The sequence below is a fragment of the Olea europaea genome, chromosome 20 (genome assembly GCF_002742605.1).
Source record: "Olea europaea var. sylvestris chromosome 20, O_europaea_v1, whole genome shotgun sequence".
In the NCBI taxonomy this organism is placed as follows: domain Eukaryota; kingdom Viridiplantae; phylum Streptophyta; class Magnoliopsida; order Lamiales; family Oleaceae; genus Olea; species Olea europaea.
In genome coordinates this window covers 10,351,076-10,365,822 of record NC_036256.1, presented here as the reverse complement: position 1 = coordinate 10,365,822, position 14,747 = coordinate 10,351,076, and the positions used below count along the sequence as shown (strand labels likewise).

The 14,747-nt window shown below is 36.2% G+C and overlaps 1 pseudogene; it reads right to left on the bottom strand.

Moving 5' to 3' along the window:
- Positions 1-962: 962 nt before the first annotated feature.
- The window catches only part of LOC111369051, a 30,126-nt pseudogene continuing 16,341 nt past the window's right edge, over positions 963-14,747 (bottom strand).

Here is a 14,747-nt window from a genome sequence, read left to right as displayed (position 1 = left end):
GTTCAAACTTGTTGGATATAGTGACAGCGATTGGGGCGGAGATAGTGATGATAGAAAGAGTACGACTGGGTACGTGTTTTACTTGGGCGACACAGCCTTCACTTGGAGCTCAAAGAAGCAATCGATCGTAGCACTATCTACATGTGAAGCTGAATATGTTGCAGCTACATCAAGTGTCTGCCATGCGATTTGGCTTAGAAACTTGTTGAAGACGCTTGGAGTATCACAAGAAGAGCCAATCGAAATCCATGTTGATAACAAATCGGCATTGGCATTGGCAAAGAACCCAGTATTCCATGATAGAAGCAAGCACATTGATACAAGATATCACTTCATAAGAGAAAGCATTGCAAAGAAAGAAGTGCAGATGAAATATGTAACCTCCCAGGAGTAGATCGCCGACATTCTCACTAAGCATGTGTTCCGCAAATTAAGAACTCTACTTGGAGTAGCAAAATCAAGTTTAAGGGGGGATGTTGAGTAGTAAACTTGATTTTTGGACTAAATAATATGGGCTTAAGGATTTTGCTTATAGGCCCAAATCAATTAAAAGGCCCAACATGCATAGCATTTCTAAAAGCATTATCTAGAAAAATCTATATAAATATCTACTAGAAAAATCTATATAAATATTTAAGTAAGATATGTAGTTTTATAAAGAATATCTAGAGAATTCTAGGAAAATATCTTGATATGTGGTCTAGGTATCTCTAGAAAATGTGTGGACTAGAATCTTCTTGTAAACACTATATAAAGGGGTAGTGCCCTCCATTTTGTAACAAGCCAAAAAGTGTGTAAAGTCTTGAATTTGAGAAATACAAGTTTCCTCTTTTTTCACTTCCTTCTTCCTATTAGTGTTGTCCTCTTAAAAGCCTTAGTCAATCCAAGTTAGTAAACTCATCTTTCATCCAACAGCTATCACATTACCAAGCTTATTTATTGTTACCTAGTTGAATTTTGTTTTTACTTGGTAATAGCATAAGAAAATGAAAAAGAAACTATAACACACTCATCCAAGCTTGAGAGACGTATATGAGTGATCAGAATCTTTTGAGTTAAGGGCATTAGTAACAGACTTTGATGATTGACCTTCCTCCTCGTCCTCGACTATGTTCTCTGAATCAGAAGCTACAGTGGCTTTGTGGTCTTTCGACATCTCCACCTTGGAAGAAAAAAAAAAAAAAGAGAGAGAGAGAAAATTTAAGTTTTCCCTTAAATTATGCAATAGTGCACATATGTGTGCACGCACCCACAAGAGATTCTTTTCAGTTTCAGTTCATACCCGCAGTTTTAGATGTTCATTCTCTTCCATAAGTTGCATTCCCTGCACATTTCATAATTTTAAGACTATATCCACATGAAAATCTGATGATTCAACTGGTTTACATTCGATTTTGAACCATGTCATTTGTACCATATACTGTAGTAATATTTCTTCTCTTATGATCGTATTAACAAGTTTGCATACGAACCTTCTGTTTAAGTTGATTGATCTGTTTCATAATTTTCTCATCCTGTAAAAACAACAATACTCTATCAAGGCCAAATATAAGAATTCCTAGTTAAAAGTCCATAATTGAGGCATCATTACAACATGGTACACAATTTTAAGCACTGACCTTTATCTTTCTCACATGGCTCAACTCGATTTGAAGCGATCTCTCTAACTTCTGCAACTCTTCTATACTCAATTCTTGGAGTTCCTCTCCTCTCTTGTATCTGTTATTAGCAAAAATCAAGCTGAAATTTTTTACCAACCGTATTAGAAAATGAGCTATGGAAGCACAAACCTCAGTTGATGGCTCCTCTCAGCCACTTCTGTGCTTAATTTTGAGCAGTTTCTGTCCTCATCTAGCTGCATAACCATTCTCTCATTCTTTATAAAAAAGGAAAATACAGTTTCTACTTTAAGCAAGCATGTATTTGTAAGATGACATTCTACAATAATACTGTAGTTGATAAGGTATACTTGACAACATCGGACAACATTAAGAACTGTAGATTATAATGTATATCCAGAGAGCATAACATAACTATGTTAGTGCATGTTTTCTGCTCCATTAAATTATAGGGAACCGTGAATAGACATAAGTTTATAGTATTTTCCTTATAATAATGTCGAAAGTTGATTAATCCACTCACCAAATATGCATAGGTGCATTGGTTATCCAGTGATATTGTACGTGGGAAAGTATCTCTTTTAACTATTGAGATTCAATATTTATTTAAGAATGTAAAAAGATAAAATAAAAAAAATAGTTACCTTCCCTGAAGGTCAAGAGACGGTTGTTCCAACTTTTCAAGGTTCCGTTTGTGCAAATCATGCTTTTCAAGTATTTTCTTCATGCTTTAGAGGACCCAAAAAAGGAGAGTTGTTAGGTGATTATTCATTCTACTAATCCAGTAAGAACATAGTCAATTTTGTAACCAAATGCATGAATAGTTGATATTCATCCACAGCCTAGAGCGCTAATGGATTTTTTTTAAGACAACATTTAAATAAATACATGTGATCATTTTTCTAACCACTCAAGTAATGGGTTGCAAAGTGGAGCTCAATCTTTCTCATGCGGCAGCTCTTCTTGAACTCATGGGCTAGGTCCATGAGCCTGACCCACAAGTTGGCTCGTGGCCAGCTTCATGTGAACATTTGGTCACCAAACTGTAAATAAATGACTGTTTGGCTCATTTTTCAATGCTATTTAAAAAAGGGGTCACATTTTCTATATAAACACCTTCCTCATTTCATTTTTTTTTCCATAGAACTTTATATTCTCAATATACAATTGTTAAAATCTCCATATTAGATTTTTTAGTATGCAATCTTGACTTTTATTGTCTCTAAGTTTAGCCACTGTTGGAGCTCCATTCTCAAAAAACTTATTTTTTCTTAAACTCATTTTCAATCACTCATTCTTCTAATAAAATAATTTTACGCATAAATTAAAGTTTTTCTTACCTCTCCACAACACATTCTTCAAAAATTACTATTACAAAACTCATTACCCAAAAAGTTGGGCTCAAACAATATTTGAGTTATTTCTATCCAAATATATTACAAATCTTTTTATTCTGCATTTTTCTTCCATGTATTGTTCCAAATGGATTACAACAGATTGTTGAAAACTTGTGACTTCAACAAAACTTTGGTGCTTCCAACAGTAAATGGTAAAAGTCATAGTAAACAAGAAATTTATTATTTTCTTTTTTATCATAATCATTAATATATGTTTCTCATGTTATAATAGTAGGATTTCATGTTTTAGAACTTATGATAACTACAACGATTTTGTGTAGCACTTTCAATTGAGTCATAGATTTTTTTAATTTTTATCTCAACTAGATAATGTTCTAATATTTGATGAGTATCAAAAGCAAGAGTGATGTGTGAAAACTTTTGAGAAGCTTGGCAGGGAGTAAACCGAAGCAGTGGGATTAGGCATTACCTTAAGCAAAATTTGCCTATAACAGGTCGAAGAATAGAACCACAGGAATGAGGCCATTTGAGATTGCTTGTGGTTGGAATCCATCCCGAGTACTTAACTTAACCCCTATCTCATGTGTGGAATGTTTTAATCACAAGGTCGATGAGATGGCAAAACATTTTCGAGGCATCCATGAATTGGTGAACTAGCCATTCAGAAGAGTAATGCAAAGTACAAGGTTCAGGTACATAACTACTGTTGTCAGGTACTTTTTAATATTGGTGATTTCCTTTGGGCAGTATTAACCCGTGATCGCTTTCCTGTTGGGGAGTATAATAAGCTTAAGGAGGGAAAGATTGGACCTGTGAGGTCCTGAAGAAGATCAATGATAATGCCTATAGGCTGTGCCTGCCAAGCCATTTAAAGACTTCTGATGTCTTTAATCTGAAACAATTAAGTCCTTGTTTTGTGGATTCCGAAGAAGCTAATGTGAACTCGAGGACGAGTCTTTTCAACTCGGGGCGATTGATGTAGCAGGTTCCGAGTTAAGTGATGTTGAGTGGTCAGATAGCATGTTAATGGCACTAAGATACCATGAGTTGGCAGATCAGCGCAAAGATGAAAAGTGATTGTAATCTTTTCCTAACTGGGGACATTTTTGAAACGTTTTAGTAATTTGATCATAACTTTGGCTATGGTTATCAAAATCGTAATCATGATCCCAATTTGAAAAGCTCTTTTCGACATGCACGTCATGGTCACACAGCTACACATAGTGGGCATCATTTTCAAGGACAAAATTTGCTGTTTTCCCTTTCGAATTCCCATTTTTAGTTATTTTTTTTTCATTTTTGGTAATATTTTGTTTGTTATTGTTTTAGATGATTATGAACCCAATTTGAGCCAGATTTTTTTGCAAGTTATTTCTTTTATTACTTAGTTCATTTTGGTATGATTATTGGGATTTTGCTATTTTTGGTAAAATTCCAATAATATTGCTCTTATTTAGCTATATTGCCTGGCTTGTAGGCTGTTTTTCTTCATTCTGCATTTTGAATAATATTGAGTTGAATTTCAGAGGAATCTCTTTGTTGTTTGGGCATTTCATTCATATTACTTCTGTGAATCATCTGTGGTAATTAGCTTGTAAGATAATCACTATCCTGCCCCATGTCAGTTGAATTTCAGAGAAATCTCTCTGTTGGCGGATGTGGTCGTGGTCATGGTCATGGTCATCATAGGCAGGTTTCGATTAAGGAAGTTCCATACTGTGATTGTAATGTTCAGGATGTCACAATTAAGGATTTACAGCGGCAGGTTAAGAAATAACCCAATGTCTAGCGAAACAGGATTTCGGCAATCATGAATTGGAGGGTCGTGATTTCGATACAAATTTCAAAAACCCGTATCATAATCATGCTCAAGTCTGGGATCACTGGAGATAGGAGGATCACTATGGAGACCTTGATTTCAGAGTGAATCTGCCCATTTTTTTGGTACGTTATAGGTCGAAGGACTTGTTAATTGGTTGAATGAAGTAAAGCGCATTTTTGAGTATAAAGAGGTCCCAGATCATGTTAAGGTGAAACTGGTCACCATCAAACTCAAGGATAGAGCATCTGCATGATGGAAATAGTTTAGGCGTTCACGAAAGCGACAGGACAATGCCAAGATCACTGATTAGGAGAAGATGAAAGGACATTTCCTTCCTTTCGACTACACTCAAACTTTGTTTCAGTAGCTCCATTCACTAAGGTAAAGCATAAGATCGGTTGATGATTATACGGAAGAATTCTATCAATTTGTAGCCCAAAATAATTTATTTGAGACAGAAGAGTAGATGATGGTACAATATTTGGGATTACGATAGCCCCTGTAGGATGTTCTGAGCCTTCAATCGCTTTAGACTGTTTCTGAAGCATACCGGCATACTCTTGCTGTGGAAAAGTAACAGAACGGGAGGCCAGTGCTCAAGGGTGAAAGTAGTAAGCTAGTTTACCTTCAAGAATCCCATCCTATCCATCAGCTACCGTCGGACAATTCTAACTCAAATCTTAAGTGTTTCAGATGTGATGAACTGGGGTATATAGCGAATAATTTCAAGAAGTCGATTGGTCAGAAGAGTAAAAATTTCTTGATTGAGGAAGACGTGGTAGGGAAATTCGAAGAAGTTGGAGAACCTATAAATTATCGTGGCTGAATAAAGGTAGTGAATTAACAGTAGAAAAACGATGTCTAGTGTCTTTTTCAATTTGCAGGAAATATTTTGATAATGCTTGGTGTGATGTTGTGTCTATGGATGCTTGTCATACATTTTTGGGTTGACCTTGATAGTATGATCGCAGTGTTGTTCATCATGGGGGAAAAATACATATTCCCTTTGCATCAAATAGAAAAAGATTATGTTGGCACCTTGCTGGAAGAAACCAAGCTTACCCAGTAGTTAATAATACCATTCTGCTTTCTATGTCTAGGTTTTTGGTCGAGATTAGGCATGAAGATATATCTATGCTCTACTGCCTCGTGAGCATAGTACAGTAGGCAACTGTCTAAACTTACCAGCTGAGGTCCAGCAGCTGCTAACAGAGTTTCTGACCTAATGTGAACGGATCTCTCTCCGGGTTTACAGCCTATGAGGGATATTCAACATTAGATTGACCTTAATTCGAGGTCGAGTTTGCCTAACCCACCAGCGTATCGCTTCAGTCGTAGGAAAGCCAAAGAGTTACAGCAACAAGTCGTAGAATTATTGGAGAATGGGCTAATCTATAAGAGTATGAGTCCATATGCAGTTCCTACTCTACTAGTATTGAAGAATGATGGCTCTTGGTATATGTGTGTTGATAGCAGAGCAATCAACAGGGTTACAGTATAGTACAGGTTTCTAATTCTCCACCTGGATGATATGTTAGATCAATTATCCAGTTCCACGGCCTTCTCAAAAATTGACTTTAAAAGCGGATATCACCAAATCAGAATAAGGTTTGGATATGAGTGGAAGATGACGTTTAAGATGCAACATGGTTTGTATGAGTAGATAGTCATGCCTTTTCGACTATCCATCACGCCCAACACTTTTATAAGGTTAATGCAACAGGTTTTACGATCTTTCATGGAGAAGTTCATGGTAGTCTATTGATAAGTACTTTTTATGTACTTATTTAATTCACAAACATGACTAAATTACGAGTAAAATATTTGAATTGTGGCTTAGTTTCATATAATTTGTATATCGTAGGTTATATTGATGGACATGTTGGAATCCATGAGAAAAAAATTGAAAAAGGGCTAGAACGAAGCAAAGTGAAAGTTCAGGGACTGAAGTAAAGTAAAAGTTCAGGGACCAAAACATAAATACCCAAACTTTGAACTAAAAGGCGAACCGAGATTAAAAATGAGCTGAGTATCAACTCGGGGATAATGCGGGATGATCAAAGGAAGAAAGACAATTACATGGACCAAAACGAAGAAAAATGAAAGTCTAGGGACTAAAATGCAATTATCCAAAAGATGAACCGAGGGAGTAATCACGGATTTGATTGAGCCAAGTACCAATTGGAGACTAATATTTGTTGATGGAATGAGAATTTTTTTTAAAATGTGGTCAAAATGGAAGAAAATAATGTTTGAGGACCAAAATGGACATTTTTGAAAGAACTACTACAATGCGACCGCATAGCGGTACTTCCATGAGGTCGAATGGAAGGTGACCGAAATTTTTCGAGCCACAAATTTTCTTCTATGCATTAGCATAGGTTATACCTATGCGGTCACATAGTGTAAATTTGGGGGCCGAGTCTGCAATTTCATGTTTTCGTTAAAACTCTTTTGGACCTCGATTGGGATGCGATATGAAAATCTAGACTCGTTAGATTTAAGAGGAGAATGCATTGGGAGGCGAGAAAATATATCTTGGAAATGATTTTGAGCAAGAGTAACGAAGGACTTCACGAAGATCATCGAGATTTCACGCGAATTCATAACCTGGTGATATTTTATCTTCAAGAAAATATGTATTCTATTATTTTTTTCCTTTTTAGGCTAAATATTCTAGTACTAGGAGATCGATGAACCATGTGATGTGATCTTTGGATTTCTAGTTTTGCAATTTGATATTAAAATACGTATTTGACTATTTGAATGATTTATATACATTAATTGATTTCCATAATTAAGTGTACATAACTATGTGATGTGTGGTGATTTATTTATTACTTTCGAGAGAAGGAAAATAAATTCGACAAGATATAAATTATCATAGAGTCCGATAGAGGTTAGAGATATACCTCTATACTTTACGTGAATCTTTAAATGCTCATAAAACCACATGCATTCTTATAAATGCATCCGTCGTAAAGATATAGGTTGGTGGTATATGAAAATGGGTTCAACACTGCTCGAGAGAGAGTTTGGATAGATTTAGGAGCATTGAATCTTCAATAATTCAATTGTGTTATTATATTGTGAAACTATGGTTTAAGGTGATCAGTGCATGGGGATTCGTGATCCTAATACTTTTAATTTTCATTGAATACAATTAATTTGCGTTCCAACCATCACATTGCAGTCTAATTTATATAAAGAACAACGTCTTGCCTATTTAATTCATTTAAATATCACGTTTGTAAAACTAGGGTTCTCTGTAATTAGGTTTTTATTTAAATTAAGGTTTTCTTAGGTTGAAAAATTCATTTTGGATAAATTGGTTTCGGTTAAGGCTACATTAGGTAAAATTGAACTACTCAATCTCTGTCGGATGACATTCGGACTCAATTGAACCACTTTATTACTTGTTAACGAACCGTAAACTTGCAGTGTTTTAAATTGAAAGAATAATTTCGTGAACAAGTTTTTGACTTCGTTGTCGGGGATTAAGTATTCGTTTAATTTTATTTGCATTGGCACTAATTTCAAGATTAATATTTGTAGTTTTTTTTAATATTATTTCAGTTCATTTTATTTTTATTTTGCTTTGTTTTGTTATTTGCTTCATTATAGTATCTAAGCACTCCTATTGATTTATCTCGTAAATTTGCATGTTAAGGTCTATTGAAGGAGACTTAATCCTAGTCGATCCAGAAATAGAACAAACTCTACATCGAATGCAGCGAGAAAATAGAGAAGCATAGCAACAAATGGCTAATATACAGAACAATCCCATTTTTCAAGCCAATGAAGGAGGAGTAACAGATGAAGGCAATATGCTTGTAGGAGATTTCATGACACTTTAGATAATTCAGAGCCAGCTAATCATCGTGTATCCACCATTTGTGCAGCCTAACTTTCAATGGAAGACCAACGTGATACAACTATTTCAAAACGGACATCAATTCTATGAAAGAACTGAAAAGGATCCACATACGTACGCTTCTCGCTTTTTGGAGATGTGCTAACACTTCGGATATTAAGGAATCTCAGACGATACAATCATATTAAGGTTGTTTCCACATACACTACGCGACAAGGCAATTGAGTGGCTAGATTTACAACCAATCGCTAGCATCACTACATGGAATGATCTAGCTCAAAAATTATGTACCAAGTTCTTCCTGCCTACTAAGATTGCAAAGCTCAAGCATGACATATTTGTTTTTCATCAAGGCAACTCACAAAACTTTGATAAAGATTGGAATAGGTTTAAAAATATGCCGTGAAAGTGTTCACATCATGTAATTAGCAAGGGACTCCAGGTCCAATACTTTTATGCGGGATTACTTCTAGCCTTTAAGAGCATGGTTGAATCGTCATCTAACGGATCACTGTCCACAAAGACAATTGATGAAACACTAAAACTATTCGAGACTATAGTTGTTACATCAGCTACGTGGACATTGGAACGAGCAGTTTAGAAGATGACACCGGGAGTTTATAAAGTGGACGTTTATTCTACCTTGTCTACCAAAATTGACTCTTAATTTACAAGGTGGAAAATATGTCACAGTCAACTAACGTAGCACAGCCGAAGAAGGCTAGTTGTGAGGAATGTGAGCCGAATATGTTATAGCAGAGTGTCCAATCTTGGTACAAGGAATAGAGCATGCAGATTTTGCTAAGTGTGGACAGTGTCAGCAGAACAATTCATTTGTGGAAACATACAATCCAAATTGGAAAAAGTACCCTAATTTCTCTTGGAACAACCAAAATCATAATAGGTCATAGGGTCAGTATCAGCAACAAGAGAAAAAGCCTCAACTTGAAGAGATATTCGGTAAATTCATGGACAAGACAAATCAATACATGTAGACTAATAATCAATTCATGAGAAAAATTGAGGCCACTCTTCAAGACCAAAATGTAGCTATCAAAAATCTAGAGACTCAAATGGGACAGATGACAATTGCTTTAACTGGCAGAGCACCAGACAGTTTACCAAGTAACACGAAAATAAACCCAAAAGAACATGCTAAAGCAATTACAACTTGAAGTGGAAAGTAGCTACTTGAGATACATGTAAAAAGGTTGAGCGTAAATTGAGAAACATCTTATGTGGTAGAAGAGACTATGGAGCATAACGACCAGATAAAGGAACCTCCCACAACTGAAGGGCCAGGCAAATCACAGGATAAAGCAACAGTAATCGTCAACCCCCATGAGCCTCCCATACCTTTTCTACAAGAACCTAAAGAAATAGAAGTTGGAGCAGTAATACAAAAAGTTTCTTGAAGTTTTCTAGAAGCTCTGCATAAACATCCCATTCGTCAAAGCATTAGTCCAGATGCCTAGCTACGTAAAATTCCTAAAGGACATCCTATCAAATAAATGCAAGTTGGTGGAACATGAGACGATCATGCTAATTGAGGAATACAGTGCTAGAATTCAGAAGATGCTCCCATCGAAATTGAAAGATTTAGGGAGTTTTACTATTCCTTGCACTATTAGTGAAGTTTATTTTGATAAAGCCTTATGTGATCTTGGTGCAAGTATTAATTTGATGCCTCTATTTATTTTTAGAAAACTTGGATTGGACGAGGCAAAAGCTACAATAGAGACACTATAATTGGCTGACAGATCATTGACACATCCAAGAGGAATAATAGAGGACGTGCTCATCAAAGTAGATAAATTTATAATCCCTGTGGATTTCCTTATTCTGGATATGGAAAAAGACAAAGACATCGTATCGATACTTAGCAGACCATTCTTGGCTATAGGGAGAGCTTTAATCGATATTCAGATTGGGCAGTTGATTTTGAGACTGGTAGAAGAGCAGATTTCATTTAATATCTTCAAGGTAATGAAACTACCTATAGAGTCAGATAGCTGCTTCTAAATCGACGTGATCGACAAGGTGGTTCAAGATTCATTTTTGCTACATAATCCATCAAATGCTTATGAAGCCTGCATTGCACTTTCTCAGTCAATGCATTTCGATTTAATAAAGATGGAAACATGTGCAATATTTTTGGATACCAGCCTACCTTATACATGCAAAAGCCATTTTGAGGAGCTTGGACAGGGCCCACAAAGCGACTACCATCCATTCGTCAACCACCGAAATTAGAACTCAAGCAGTTGTCCTCACATCTCAGATATACACACTTGGAGAGTCTTGTACACTTTTGATCATTATCTCAAACATAGTCAGCGAAGTGGAAGAGAAAAAACTGCTTAGGGTACTCAGAAAGAATAAAACAACAATTGGATGGATGATAACGGATATCAAAGTGATCAGCCCTTCGCTATGTATCATAAGATTCTCATGGAGGAGAATTTCAAGCCAACCACAGAGAGTCGAAGGAGGTTGAACCCAAATATGAAGGAAGCGGTCAGAGCAGAAGTACTCAACCTTCTAGATGTGGGAATCATATATCTGAAATCAGACAGTGCATAGATCTGCCTATTTTACATAGTGCTAAAGAAAGGAAAAATAGTGCCGAATGAGAATAATGAACCAATACCTACCAAAACAATGACGGGATGGACGTTTTGCATCGATTACCGTAAACTCAAAGTATCTATAAGGAAAGATCATTTTTTCCTTCCATTTATTGATTAGATGCTGGAGAGACTGGTAGGCCACTTGCATTACTGTTTCCTCGATGGATACTTAGGTTATAAACAGATACTAGTGGCATCATATGACAAAGAGAAGACATCTTTCACTTGCCCCTATGGTACCTTCACATACCATAGGATGCCCTTTGACATTTGCAACGTCTCTACTACATTTCAAAGATACATGATGGTAATTTTCTCAAACATGGTAGAGAAGTTTATCGAGATATTCATGGATGATTTTTTGATCTTTGGGTCTTCGTTTGACGAGTGTTCGGAACATTTGAATTTGGTCTTATAAAAATACAGGGAAACTAATTTGGTATTGAATTAGAAGAAGTGTCATTTCATGGTACAGGAGGGGATTGTACTAGGACATCGAGTATCAGCAAAGGAAATTGAAGTAGACAAAGCAAAGATTCAAGTTATTGAGAAGCCATCGCCACCTATATCAGTTAAACGTGTTCGCATTTTTTTGGGACATGCTGGATTTTACAAAAGATTCATCAAGGACTTCTCAAAAATCACCAAGCTACTATGCAACATCTTGATGAAGGATGTGCCGTTTAAGTTTATTGAAGAGTGCTTGACTGCTTTCACCACTTTGAAGGAGAAACTCACCTTAGCACTAGTAATTGTGGCACCAGACAGGGAACTGCCTTTTGAACTAATGTGTGATGCCAGTGATCATGCTGTGGGGGCTGTACTAAGACAGAGGAAAAACAAAATCTTCCACGTGATCTATTATGCAAGTAAAATCCTGAATGACGCACAGATCAACTATGCAACCATAGAGAATGAGCTGTTAGCTATGGTTTATGCCTTTGACAAATTCAAGTCATATCTCCTAGGGTCTAAGGTCATAGTCTACATAGATCATGTCACACGAAATATCTTATGATGAAGAAGGATGCTAAGCCGAGATTGATCCGTTGGGTATTATTGCTGCAAGAATTTGATATCGAAATTCAAGATAAAAAGGGCAGTGAAAATGTGGTAGCTGATCACCTATCGCGATTGAAACTTGAAGAACTAGAAGAATCAGTGGATATCAATGAGATTTTTCCAAATGAATAGATGTTCAGTGTTGAAGAAGCACTGTGGTATGTAGATATCGTCAACTATTTGGCTAAGTCCATCTCACAACCAGATTACTCAAGTCACCAGAGGAAAAAGTTCTTTGCTGAACTGAAGTACTATTTTTGGGAAGATCCTATTCTCTATAGGCGAGGGGCCGATCAGATTGTAAGAAGGTATACACCTGAAGAAGAAGTTCTCGAGATTCTTGAGCATTTCCATTTATATGCTTATGCGGGACACTTTGAAACTTCAAAGACTGCTGCAAAAATTTTATAGTCAAGGTTTTATTCACCTACATTGTTCAGCGACTCCTTTGAGTTTGTTAAGAGATGTGAAAGATGTCAACCACTAGGAATATCTCAAGGAGAAATGAAATGTCACTTAACAATATATTGGAAGTTGAGATATTTGACATCTGGGGAATCGACTTTATTGGACATTTTCCCCATCGTTTTCAAATTAGTATATCCTAGTGGCTATTGATTATGTGTCCAAGTGGGTGGAAGCAGTTGCATTTCCAACCAACGACGTGAAGGTGGTAATTGGTTTTAGAAAAAAATACATCTTCATCAGATATGGCACACAGCGGGCGATAATCAATGATGGAGGCAAATACTTCTGTAATCACCAGTTTGAGTAGTTGTTGAGTTAATATGGCGTTAAACACCGTGTAACTACCTCATATCATCCACAGACCAGCAGGCAAGTTGAAGTTTCTAATCTGCAGTTGAAGAGAATATTTGAGGTTACAATGAGTTCATCCCGAAAGGACTAGTCTAAAAGGATGGACGACGCATTGTGGGCATATATAACAACATTCAAGACATCGATAGGTATGTCTTCGTACCGTCTAGTCACCTACCACTAGAGATAGAACACCATGCATACTGGGCTATAAAACAGCCGATGAAAAGTTTTTACTTCAACTCAATGAGTTAGATGAATTCAAGATGGAAGCATACGAAAACTCAAAGCTTTACAAAAAAATGCACAAAAAAGAAGCAGAAGAGGGAAAGTCGAGCTGTTGACTATAAACTAGCGCTGGGTGGGAGGCAACCTACTGTATCATTTTGATTTATTTTGTTTTTTACATTAGTTAAGGAATTTTTCAATTTTACGTTCACATTTTCCTTAGTTAGGTCATCGATCATCCATATATATTAAAATAGTATAAGCACTACCTACACGAAACCCTATGCATCGAGCATGAGTTGGGATTGATTTGAGTTATTTTTGGTGATTGGGTGTGAAATTCACGCATTTCGAGGCACAAAGTTATTTTTCAAAAAATTTCCAAGGTTATTGTGTGATTTAAAATATAAAAAAAAAATTTGTTTTGGCACTAAGTCTATGGCCTACACGTCATCCATATGGTCTAAAAATGTGTTTTTGAAAAAGTATGGGAGCATGGAAAGGCCGGACAAATTCACTAATCGAAAACCAAAATTTTGGGAAAAATTTGAGCTAAGTCGTGTTTTTGGGAAATCAATTGTGTTCTTAAATTTTCATATGCATAATCATTAGTTAAAACCATTTGCAATTTAAAAAAAAAATGGTGTAGCCACGTGATCTATGCGACAACATAGCCTTGTTTCTATATAGTTGCATGTATTAAGTTAGGGCCAATTTTGGCCCTGACCAATTACTCTATACAACCGCAATGGCCCTAACTAATTACTCTATGCAACCACACAAATTTACTCTATGTGGTCGCATAGAGTATATTAAAAAAAATCAGTTTTAAAAATGACAAACACACGTGAAAACCCAAAAATCACACACAAAGACACACCTCCCATCCCATACACAGTTCTCTCTCTTTCTCACAACTCTCTCAAACTCACGGCCTCTCACACTGACCACATAACTCAACACACACAACAATTCTCACTACACAAATATTGCATTATCGTTCAATCAAGTGGGTAAAGGTGCCTATTTGTCCCAAATCTATACAAAGTTTCGAGGTAAGTGGTAATTAGCCCTATTTTACCAATTTCAAAATTTGGGAATTTTTGAATTTCCTTTGGTGGTTGATAAATTACAAATGTTGTGTGTTGTGGAGTGTTGGTATTTGAGTATAGTGAGTTTAATGGGATTGAGGCTATACATATGTATTATCAACATAGAAAGAAAACACCATACACACAACATGTTCGATGAAATGCCTAAGTGATGCGTTTTATGCACTTTTTGTACATCTTGCAATTGTCACACACAATAATTGATTTGGATAGCATTTGGTGA